The sequence below is a fragment of the Amaranthus tricolor genome, chromosome 15 (genome assembly GCF_026212465.1).
Source record: "Amaranthus tricolor cultivar Red isolate AtriRed21 chromosome 15, ASM2621246v1, whole genome shotgun sequence".
Classification (NCBI taxonomy): domain Eukaryota; kingdom Viridiplantae; phylum Streptophyta; class Magnoliopsida; order Caryophyllales; family Amaranthaceae; genus Amaranthus; species Amaranthus tricolor.
This window is the reverse complement of record NC_080061.1, coordinates 16,042,353-16,055,457: the sequence shown is the minus strand read 5'-3', so window position 1 is coordinate 16,055,457 and position 13,105 is coordinate 16,042,353.

Below are 13,105 nucleotides of genomic sequence, written 5' to 3'. Positions count from 1 at the left end.
GTCGCATAGTTTCTGACCTTTAACACTTTGTGAAAAGTTGAAGCTCGCCACTAGGAAAGAACCTTGTTACTCATGAATTTGCGAGTAGGTAGAACATTTACAACTCGCGGCCATCACAAATTCCAGAACGGAATCCTTGCGACGCCTCATCGCTTTTATTCTTCCCCAGGAGACAACTTGCCGCCTATACTCTAGAAAAAGTCATGTACGCTCAGTCAACGACTCCTCTTGATTCATCATATTCTATGACCAAGACTCTTTCGAGTCACCTAATTATCAACAATCTCCACCTTGACGAGAAATCGTAGTCAGCAAACGATCCCATCAACCCATAGTGAAAACATCTCAACCCAAACCCGATGCAAAGCTCATGCGTAAGCCATATATCCCGATAAGTCTCCAACCAAGACCCATTCCAATAAGTCTCCAACCAAGACTCATAACATACTCGTCCTCCAAATATATATAACAACTCATAATGCTCCACCTGCATCCAATGCCCTAGGCAAGCTCCACCTGAAGTCCAACATGCCTACAACAAGAGCTCCCCAACACCATCCCCAAGGGCCTACTACATCACATAGTAATCAATATTTAGCAAGTCTAAGCAATGTTTAAACTTACTAAATGGAACAAACTTAGTGAATAAATCAACTGGGTTGTTAGAAGTCCCAATATTCTTCACCTTAACTCTCTTGTCAGTACATAAGAAATGATACTTAACACCAATTACTGTAATTTTGGCTTACTCGGTTTTGTTTGTGATGAACCAACACTTTGTTTAGATAGAGCACTAGGATGGAAAAAATGGAGGGAAGGGAAAGGGAAGGAGAAAAAATGAATTGAAGAGAAATAAAAGCAAATAATTTATTTGTTTGTTGAAATGAAAGGAAGAGAAAGCAAATAAAGAAGATAAAATTTATATACTTAAAAATCATGGAAGAAAAATGACAAAGTTTCATCCAAATTTATAAAAGAAAAATGTTAAGTATAAATCATTTTCATTATTTTGATAGTTAATATATCATTATTCTTTCAAATCTTTGCAAAGGTGAAGAGACTTACTATTAACAAAAATAAAAGGCTAAGCCCCTTCAAATCATTTCCTTTCAAATCCCTTCACTTCAAAATTGCCCAAGAAAATGATAACACATCCCATCAAATCTCTCCATTTTCTTTCTTTCCAAATATAAAACTGTCTTTATTATTTCAATTATCTGAAACTGATTTAATCAGATCATTTTAAAAATTGATTTGTATGAAACTGATCTATTCGGATCATTTGAAACTGATTTAATCAGATCATTTTGAAGGTACAGTTTGTCGTTATGTATAAAACTGACTTTATTAGTTCAGTTATAAGCTGATATATTTAGCCTTTTACTCAATTTAGTTCACTCAATTCAGTTATCTTTGAAGCTAATATACTAAAATCCACTTCATTTTATTCATCAACATTAGAATTGTTAATAAGAGACCTGACCCAAAATTACCCGACCAAACGTATGTTTTTAGGTGAACGTATGTTTGTTCAAAGGTTTACCAAAATTACCTCTTGTCACACTGGCTTCTGATACCATGTCAAGGAACCAACTCAAACAAAAACTTAAACTTATGGTTAATGAAAGTTGGTAGGAGGTCGAATACTTTCTAGAGGGGGGGTGAATAAAGAGTATAGGCGTTTAAAATTTTTGACTGGAAGTTTGTTTCAAGAGATTGAGTGACCTTTCAAAACTGTATTTTGGGACAGTTTTGAGTCTATGTGTATAACAATAACGTATGTAGGGAAAATAAACTTTAAATAATAACACACGATATGTTAACGAGGTTCGGTTCTAAACAACCTACTCCCCACCTATGGGTTCTCTTTCAACTAGTAGGATTCAACGCCTTTTATTAATCCGACTTTAAGACAAACTAGAAGATCTCACTATCTTCTCTCACCACGTTCTTCCCCTTGAAGAAACGCCTTACAATTTCTTTTAATAAAAGCAAATCCCAATCTCTCAATATAGATTACAAGTTGAACACTTATTCTAAGTTAGGCGTATTAAACTATGAAAATAATCTAACTCTTTTTAACACTTAAGCCTATTACAAATCGCAAGAGCTAGATGAATTAAGAATTATAACTCTTAGAGAATACTAGATCTTATTATAAGAGAGAAAGAATAGGTGCATAGAGGTGTATTCTTAATTCTGAAATGAAGCCTTGTATATATAGATGTTACGCCTTAACACATCCTTGAAGAGCAAGAAAGCTTCATCTGTTATTTTTGTTGATCTGGAAATTCTGAGCCAGTCTTCAAGACCTTGAGCTTTATTTCAAACTAACGTGTACTAACAGCTAACATAACCTCGTCATTGTGTGCTGTAATTAGGCTTTAATAATCAATGCTAAGTTGCCACGTCAGTACTCATACAAGATAATGACAACTAAGCAAAACCAGATTAATCAACATGTAAATTATTTATTCAAATCAATTCCTATTTTAAGCATTAATTCAAATAGTCATTTCCTTTTTTTGTATCCATTTAAAATATCTCCTTATTCATAGGAACTCTTTAATTAGCTTAACAACACAATTTAAATTCAAATATAACCGTGTACTATAATTAACAAAACATGTAATAGCTTGTACTTTGGACGTGTGTACCTTGTACTTTATATAATAAATAATCTAACTATTTTAAGCACATATTTAAATACAAAATTCAAATATAAAATGTCCTATCGTTAAGAACAAAACATGTGATAAAATATTCAAACTTAATTTCAAATAATATCAAAGTTAATTTTAATGAAGCTTGACCTATTAAAACATTTCAAAGTTAATTTTAATAAACCTTGACCTATTAAAATATTTCAAATATAATTATGAAACTAACCTTATTATAAACATAATTATCTTCAAGATATTGAAACGTATTTCAAGACTTATAAATTTAATCATAAGATAAACTTAAGTTATTTAAGCATATTCCTATAATTCAGAACTTAAATATATATCAATTATTAAGCTTATATCCAATATGATTTTAGACTGACTTAAACAACTAAATCTGATTACTTAATTTATTTGTTTAATTAATATGTGTTTTGAATTGTCATCATTTAAGAGAGTTGAGTCTTTAGTTAAAGCACCAAGAAATGTTATATACTTTAATACCCCTAACCAATATAATCACCCTCATTGGCGATAACAATTTCCCTACATTCCAACAAAATGTGACCTCTAACCTTCATAAACTGCAAATAGACAACGATTATCAAAAGTTCAATCCGGACTTAGCAACCTAATCTTTGTCATTGATTTTGTTAGCTACATTGCCAAAATTGTAGTGAAAGATTTTTGTGTTGTGGCTAACAAAAACAGAAACGAGTAATTGAAATTTAAATGTCCCCCTCACCTATCCCCCAATTGCCCTAATTTCAATTCACAAAAAATATTTTAGCCATCTCAGCCAAATTTCATCACATTAATTAATTATCTCTATCTACCAATTTCAAATTTAAGAAAAAAATTTAATGTTTCATTTTGTCATTGAACCGTCAAATTTCATCTCCCCTCTTTTTGATTTAAATTTTCATTGTACCATCTGAACCCTATAATTTTTGAATTGAAAAAAAGCTTTTAATATTTTTCTTCTTCAAGACAGATTAACCGGCAAAATTCACAACTGAGGTTATTGAAAACTTGTATAATTACACAATTGCTTAGAAAATCGAGTAATTCCAAGGTACATAATCTTCTTCTTCTTCTTCTTCTTCTTCTTCTTCTTCTTCTTTGTTTTCTATCTTCTTCATGTGATTTCCTAATTTTGGAATTTTTTATTGTTTTAATTCTAAATTAAAAAATTATCTAAATTAAAAATTTATCAAATTAAATTTAGAAATCATGAAATGTTACCCACAGATGAAAGATTTTAAGTCCTAAACTCTCTTTTAAGAGGTGATAGATGGGCAATGGTTTCAATGCTTACTTAGATGGAGGGATCAATTACTAACGTGTAAATCATTAAAAACCTAATGCGTTAATTATTCTTTGTTACATCATTTACAATGTGATACATTAAAATATTAATATTTAATTGGGGGTGTTCAAAACAAATATTGAATCAATCCTGATACCAGATATACCAGATATTCCAGATTGGATATTTTTGCATACTCGCATAGTAACACACTTATAACACTTTTTAAATCAATAACATTTGTAGTTTTATATACTTTATTAATAATAATTATTAGTTTTCTTTACTAAAATAAAAAAAAATCATAACTCCTTATAAAAATATTACATTAATTTAAATATGAGGTAAGAATATTTTTAAGATATATACTTTTTTATCTCTTTGATTTTGTTAGCTACATTGCCAAAATTGTAGTGAAAGATTTTTATGTCGTGGCTAACAATAACAGAAAGGAGTAACTGAAATTAAAATATCCCTATCCCCTATCCCCCAATTGCCCTAATTTCAATTCATGAAAAAAATTTTAGCCATCTCAGCCAAATTTAATCACATTAATTCATTATCTCTATCTATCAATTTCATCAATTTCATATTGAACTGTCAACTTTCATCTTTCCTCTTTTTGATTTCAATTTTCATTATACCATTTGAACCCTATAATTTTCGAATTGAAAAAATGCTTTCGTTTTTTCTTCTTCAAGACACATTAACTGGCGAAATTCATAACTATGGTTATTGAAAACTGGCGTAATTGCACAATTGCTTACAAAATCGAGTAATTGCAAGGTACATACTTTTCTTCTTCTTCTTCATCTTTTTTGTTTTCTATCTTATTGATTTGACTTCCTAATTTTTGAGTTTTTTATTGTTTTAATTCTAAATTTAAAAATTATCTAAATTAAAAATTTATCAAATTAAATTTAGAAATCATGAAATGTTACCGACAGTTTAAAGATTTTAAGTCCCAAACTCTTTATTTAGAGGTGATAGATGGGCAATGGTTTCCATGCTTACTTAGATAGAGGCATCAATTACTAACATGTAAATCATTAAATCCTAATGCTAGATTACAATAGATTTTCGAACATAATTTATGTATAATCAGTCTTATGTGTTCGGAGTAGAGCCAATATGAGTCTCTACTATGGTATTATGACAAAACTACGTTATATTTTTACATCTAATGCGTCTACTTTACTTGTCTAGGTAGAAAAGGTTATCCTTTCAACCTTGTATTACTTTGTGGCACAAAAAATAAACGAGCTTCAGGTATGGGAAGAAACGATTGCATCCGAGCTTCAGGATTGTGCGAGTGTTGTGATGAGAAAATGGAAATATTAGGACATAAGTGCAGAAAAAGGAAAGTGTTGTAAGATAATCTAGAAAACAAATCTTGAAAATGGTATTCTAAGCATAAAAATTCTACGATAAATATGAGTTATCTAGAGAACTTTTGATAAAACGAATGAGAAAAAGTTAACACATGCACCCACCAAGCAAGTTTATAAATACACCTTGAAATACTTGTAAGGAAGTGTGCTCACAAAAAAGTAAGGTTGTGAGTGTTCACAAAAATAAGAAATTAGTGAGACATGAGCTTATAAAATTAGAGTTTTAATATATGTAGGTGAAGAATACATGTCCCACAAAAATATAAATATACAAAGAGTAACCGTTTCTTTTTTTTTTTGAAATTTATAACTTCAGCTTTTGAAGAAGCATGGTCGAAAGGAAAGAACCGATCTTGGTGATTCTCAACAAGTTCTTGTTTTTTTTTCTTTAACTAATTTGATTTGATGAATTATTTCCACTTTTTATGATATTTGAATATCAATATGATTAAAGGGTATGTTTGTGTGACTGAATTTTAACCAATTTAAATGCTTCTAATTTTGGTAATCAATCAATAAATATTTATGTTAGAGTATATAATATATCTTAGGGTCTCAACCATCGGCTTAAGCTTTTAATTGAGGCCTCAAAATATATTATATACTCTAACAATTTACACTTTGTTTTCTGTTTAATTTGTCATTTACAAATTTGTTTTGACGATGAAATTAAAATGATAGATTTCTAAAATTAGCATTATAACACTTTACTGAGAGTGTAAAACACTTTAATAGCTAGAAGGAAGCGATTAAGTTGACTTTTGAATAGAGGTATTTCAACGACAAAGAAGGGAAGCCTTGAGTTTAGCATTTTTTGCCATAAACAGTAAAAATGAGGAAGAAAAGAGAGGATGAATATAATTTATAGTTTGCTATCATCTTTAAAAACTTAAGGAAGAACATGAGTGAAAAGGATGCAATTGAAAAGAATGAAAAATAATGATGATGAATGAGGGTACTTCAGTAATTTATCATTACTTCTTAAACCAATTTAAGGAAAACCATTTAATTTTAAGTAATACTCATTTAAGTACAATAGTAAAATGTTACATTGTGAATTTTTTTAAGAATTGCTACTACTTGTGTTCCTTAAAAGTTAAGTGCTATCATAGAGAATATCCTTAAAAGAAATGACCTATACAAAAAGCTATAATTGGAAAGATTTATAATAAAATAAAAACTCATGAAGAATGTTGGTGACAAGAGCATTAAAAAAACAAAAATAAAATAAAATAAAGAATGTTAGTAGGTCAGTGACAAAAACACTAACACAAATATGAAAAGTGCAGTGCTAATGACTTGAGCACAAACATAAAAAATGACAAACAAATTTTGTTCAAATGTAGAAATATAAGAATCTTTGAGAACAAGTAATGACATGAGCATTAACAGGAGAATATGAAGAAATTAAAAGAAAGAAAAAGAAAGTTGAGAAATTAAAATGTAAGGGAATATGAAAGTTAGTGAAACGAGGACTTACTAGAGGAAATAAAGAGAAAATTAGAAATGGATGAAAAATTAGAGAAGTTTGTGAGTATAAATATAAAGAAGCTAAATATTAGAGATACAAAAAAATAAAAATTGGACAATGAATTTGGGAGAATGGTGGGGAACATGAGTACCTATGACTAGGGATGTGCAAAATTAGACCGGAACAACGGTCCAGATCCGAACCGGTTGAACTTGGACCGAAAGCGTCAGGTCTGTTCCTTAAAAATTATGAAATCCGAGCTCCGATCCAATCCGGTCCAAACCCGAAAAATTTAGGGTCAGACTGGTTGATATAGTGTTTTTTCCCTAAGGTTGTTGCATGCTTCTGCTTGTTAGGCTTCTGCATATTCTTCTAATCTTAGTACTTCTATTTGTTAATCTAATACTACTATTTGAAAGGTATTGGGATTTAAAATTTTATATTTCTTTAAAATGTAAATTTGGTTATAATTTTTTAAATTATTTCTTTAAAATATTAGTTTAACTTCATTCACAGATTTGAGTTAGCTAATATTTATTATTTCTTTAAAATACCATGAAATTTAAATTAATGAATAAAATTTTTTAATTGATGTAGGATGGTAATTGGTATGAAAATATTAATTCGTGATAAAAATTTTCATTGAATTTCAATATTGAGTTAATCGGTCTAAACCCGGATCGGACTGATAGTTTTCAGGGCTGGACCAAAACTGGACCGAATGTAACAGGTTTGGTCTCTGGGCCTGAAAATTTTAAAATCCGATACAATCAGTTCCGGTCTGGGTTTGTATCGGTGTTTAACAACAACAAAAAGCTAAAGGAATAAAAATAAAGAAAGATGTTTGTTAACAAGGATACCAACATGAAGAAGATATTTGAAAACTAGTGTATGTTGGTGAAATGGGCATCGAAGACAAGAGGTGTTCAAAAATATCTGGTTTGAAAAACCCGATCCGGATTACCCGGTATCCGAATTTTAAAATCGGGTAAATTACCCGGTTTATTAAATACGGATAATTCCGGTCAGGTACCTGGTTTATTAAATACAGATAATTCCGGTCGGGTACCCGGTTTTAAAACCGGGTATTCGGGTCGAATACGGATCGCAAATTTTAGGAAACCGGGTACCTGGTATCCGGTTTGGCGGTTTGTATTATTATTATTATTATTATTATTATTATTATTATTATTATTATTATTATTATTATTATTATTATTATTATTATTATTATTATTATTATTGTTTTTATTAATTTATTTTCAAAACCCTAAATTGGCTAAATCTACCTTGGGCCTTTCTTATATTCCCATCTTCATTCTTGCTGCTTGCATCTTCAAATTCGTCCAGACGGTGAGACGGCAGACTCCATCACTCCAGACTCCCATCTTCTTTAATCTTCACGCCGTCATCTTGCTTCTTCTTCACCATTCACGTTGAGACGTCGACAAGAATCCAGAATACTGCCATTCTTCTTCTTCACCGTTTTTAATTGGGTAAGTTTCTTTCAGTTCATCACCATTCTTTCAGTTCATCACTATTCTTCTTCTTCTCAAGATCTTCTTAATCCAAAACAAACCTGGTTTTTGGTACTTATTTAATTTTTTTTTGCCATTTTCGATTTTGCTATTTGTGTGTTTTAATTGAAGTTTTTTTTTTCATAGAGATTTAGCCATTTTCGCATTTTCGGTGTTAAGTTGGATTTTCTTCATTAGTTAGATTTTCCATTAGTTAGATTTTCTCAAGTCTGTATGTTCTTCATTAGTTAGATTTTCCCCTTTTTTTGGATTTTGCCATTGAATCTATATGAATGGATGATATATTGATATGTAAATTATGCAAAAAAAAGGAAGTTTGCAAGGTAATTCATGAAAGTGAACTCCTATTGCTGGTAATCTTGAACTCCTATTGCTGGTAATGTCGATTGAATTCTGATATTTATGTTTAATATTTTGAAGTTGAGTTCTGATATTTATGTTTAGAATTTGAATATTATATAAAAAAATGTTAAAAGAAATAAGGAAAAAAAACACAATTTTTAGGAAACAACCAAAACTGGGTCGGATTCGGGTCACAATTTTAGGTACCTGAAAAACCAGGTACCCGGATTTCCGGATCCGGGTCGACCCAGTACCCGAATTTGAACACCCCTACTAAAGACAACAAAACAAGTAAGAAGATCGGTAAGTATTGGTGTCATGCGTATCAACAATCAATCAAGAATTTATGTACAAAATTTTTCATATCAGGAGTGTTCGAAGATAATGTAGAAAAGTATAGAAAATGTTAATCTAAGCAAAAAAATCTAGATAAAATAAGACCTATATAGAGAAATTGTAAATGAAAGGAACTAGAAAAAGTTGGCAACACATTCACCCACCAAGCAAGTTTATAAATATTACATGAAATGCTTCTAAGTGTTCTGACAAAAAAGTAAGGATGTGAGTGTACAGAAAAAATGCGAAGTTAGTGAGATATAAGCTCACGTAATTAGAGTGTTAGTATGTATAGTTGAGAAATACGTATCCCACAAAATGTATTTAATCATATTTAATTATATGAATGATTTGAATCCAATACAAATTTCGTGTACGCCCAAACTTCTATCAGAAAGTTGAGGAGTTGATTGCTTTTGTAATGCTTAATTCTAGCCACTTGCACTATCATCAACACTACCCCCGTCAAGGAACTAACTCAACCAAAAGCTTAAGCTTATGGTTGACGCACCAAGATATGTTATATATTGTAACATGCCTCCTCACACGAGAGCCCATTGGGCTAGAAGTGTGGATGCGCACATGCGCTGACTATACCATTTTAAATGAGGGGTGATTGAGATTCGAACCCGGCACCTCTTGTCACACTGGCTTCCGATACCATGTCAACCAACCAACTCAACCAAAAACATAAATTTATGGTTAAAACACCAAGATATGTTATATACTTGAGCACCCCCAACCAATATAATCACCCTCATTGGTAATAACAATTTCCCTACATTCCAACAAAATGTGAACTCTAACCTTCATAAAATGCAAATAGACAACGATTATCAAAAGTTCAATCCGGACTTAACAACCCAATCTTTTTCATTGATTTTGTTAGCTACATTGCCAAAATTTTATTGAAAGATTTTTGTGTCGTGGCTAACATAAGCAGAAAGGAGTAATTGAAATTTAAATGTCCCCCTCCCCTATCCCCCAATTGCCCTAATTTCAATTCACGAAAAAAATTTTGGCCATCTCAGCCAAATTTCGTCACATTAATTCATTATCTCTATCTACCAATTTCAAATTTAAGAAAAAAAAAATTTTATGTTTCTTTAATTGTCATTGAATCGTCAAATTTCATCTCCCCTCTTTTTGATTTCAATTTTCATTGTACCATCTGAACCCTATGATTTTCGAATTGAAAAAAAGCTTTCGTTTTTCTTCTCCAAGAAAAATTAACCGGCGAAATTCACAACTAATGTTATTGAAAACTGGCGTAATTGCACAATTGCTTAAAAAATCGAGTAATTCCAAGGTACATAATGTTCTTCTTTTTCTTCTTCTTGTTTGTTTTCTATCTACTTCATGTGATTTCCTAATTTTGGAATTTTTTATTGTTTTAATTCTAAATTAAAAAATTATCTCAATTAAAAATTTATCAAATTAAATTTAGAAATCATGAAATGTTACTAACAGTTGAAAGATCTTAAGTCTCAAACTCTCTTTTTAAAGGTGATAGATGGGCAATGGTTTCCATGCTTACTTAGATGGAGGGATCAATTACTAACATGTAAATCATTGAATCCTAGTGCGTTAATTATTCTTTGTTACATCATTTACAATGTGATGCATTAAAATATTAATATTTAATTGGGGATGTTCAAAACGAATATTGAATCGATCCCGATACCAGATATACCAAATATTCCAGATTGGATATTTTTGCACACTCGCATAGTAACACACTTATAACATTTTTTAAATCAATAACATTTGTAGTTTTATATACTTTATTAATAATAATTATTAGTTTTTCTTTACTAAAGTCAAAAAAAATCATAACTCCTTATAAAACTTTTACATTAATTTAAATATGAGGTCAAAATATTTTTAAGATATATACTTTTTTATCTCTTTGATTTTGTTCGTGACATTGCCAAAATGATAGTGAAAGATTTTTGTGTCGTGGCTAACAAAAACAGAATGGAGTAATTGAAATTAAAATATCCTCATCCCCTATCCCCGCCCTAGTTTCTCAATTCACGAAAAAAATTTTGGCCATCTCAGCCAAATTTCAACACATTAATTCATTATCTCTATCTACCAATTTCATAGTTAAGAAAAAAAATTTAAATTTTATGTTTCTTTAATTGTCATTGAACCGTCAACTTTCATCTCCCCTCTTTTTGATTTCAATTTTCATTATACCACTTGAACCCTATAATTTTCGAATTAAAGAAAAGCTTTCGTTTTTTCTTCTTCAAGACAGATTAACTGGCGAAATTCATAACTGAGGTTATTGAAAACTAGCTTATTTGCACAATTGCTTACAAAATCGAGTAGTTGCAAGTTACATACTTTTCTTCTTCATCTTTTTTTTTTTCTATCTTTTTGATGTGACTTCCTATTAGAGCTTTTTATTATTTTAATTATAAATTAAAAAATTATCAAATTGAATTTAGAACTCATGAAATGTTTCCAACAGTTGAAAGATTTTAAGTCTGCAAACTCTTTATTTAGAGGTGATAGATGGGCAATGGTTTCCATGCTTACTTAGATGGAGGCATCAATTACTAACATGTAAATCATTAAAATCCTAATGCTAGATTACAATAGATTTTCGAACATAATTTATGTATAAACAGTCTTATGTGTTCGAACTAAAGCCAATATGAGTCTCTACTACGGTATTATGACAAAACTATGTTATATTTTTACATTTATTGGGTCTACTTTACTTGTCTAGGTTGTAAGAAAAGGTTATCCTTTCCACCTTGTATTACTTTGTGGCACAAAAAATAAATGAGCTTTAGGTACAACTTTCTAAGATGCAGGGTGGTTGGGATAAGACTATTTTCACTATTATTAGAAGCTTTCAAGTACATGTTTCCAAATAATAATAATAATTTGTTGAAGTTGATTTAATGGATGTTTGCTATGTGTGAATTAGTACGCAAATGTGTTTGATTTTCCTCATTGTGGTAAGTCGCTCTTTTATTTTACTCAAAGAATTTGAGCTCGTGTGGGGACTCGAGGTGTTTGTTGGGGAAGAGTTGGTTAAACCGCGTGACATGGCTTTTCCTTATAAAGGGGCCAAACTTCTATTTAATTATATTTTTGTTTCCTTTTTTTCGCTTTTCTATTTCTCTTTTTACGAAAAACCTATAAAAAAATAACTCTTTTCTTTCGAAAATAAGTATAAACACTTATGCAATCCACAAATTCATTAGCATGAAATATATAAAAATATAAATAATGCAAGTAAATATATATATATATATATATATATATATATATATATATATATATATATACATATATATATATATATATATATATACATATATATATATATATACATATATATATATATATATATACATATATATATATATATATATATATATATATATATATATATATATATATACATATATATATATATATATATATATATATATATATATATACATATATATATATATATATATATATATATATATATATATACATATATATATATATATATATATATATATATATATATATATATATACATATATATATATATATATATATATATATATATATATATACATATATATATATACATATATATATATATATATATATATATACATATACATATATATATATATATATATATATATATATATATATATATATACATATATATATATAGATATATATATATATATATATATATATATATATATACATACATATATATATATATATATATATATATATATATATATATATATATATATATATATATATATATATATATATATATATATATATATATGTATGTATGATGTATATATATATGTATATATATATATATATATATATATATATATATATATATATATATATATATGTATATATATAAATATGTATATATGTATATATATATATATATATATATATATATATATATATATATATATATATATATATATATATATATATATATATATATATATATATATATATATATACATACATATATATAATATATATATATATATACA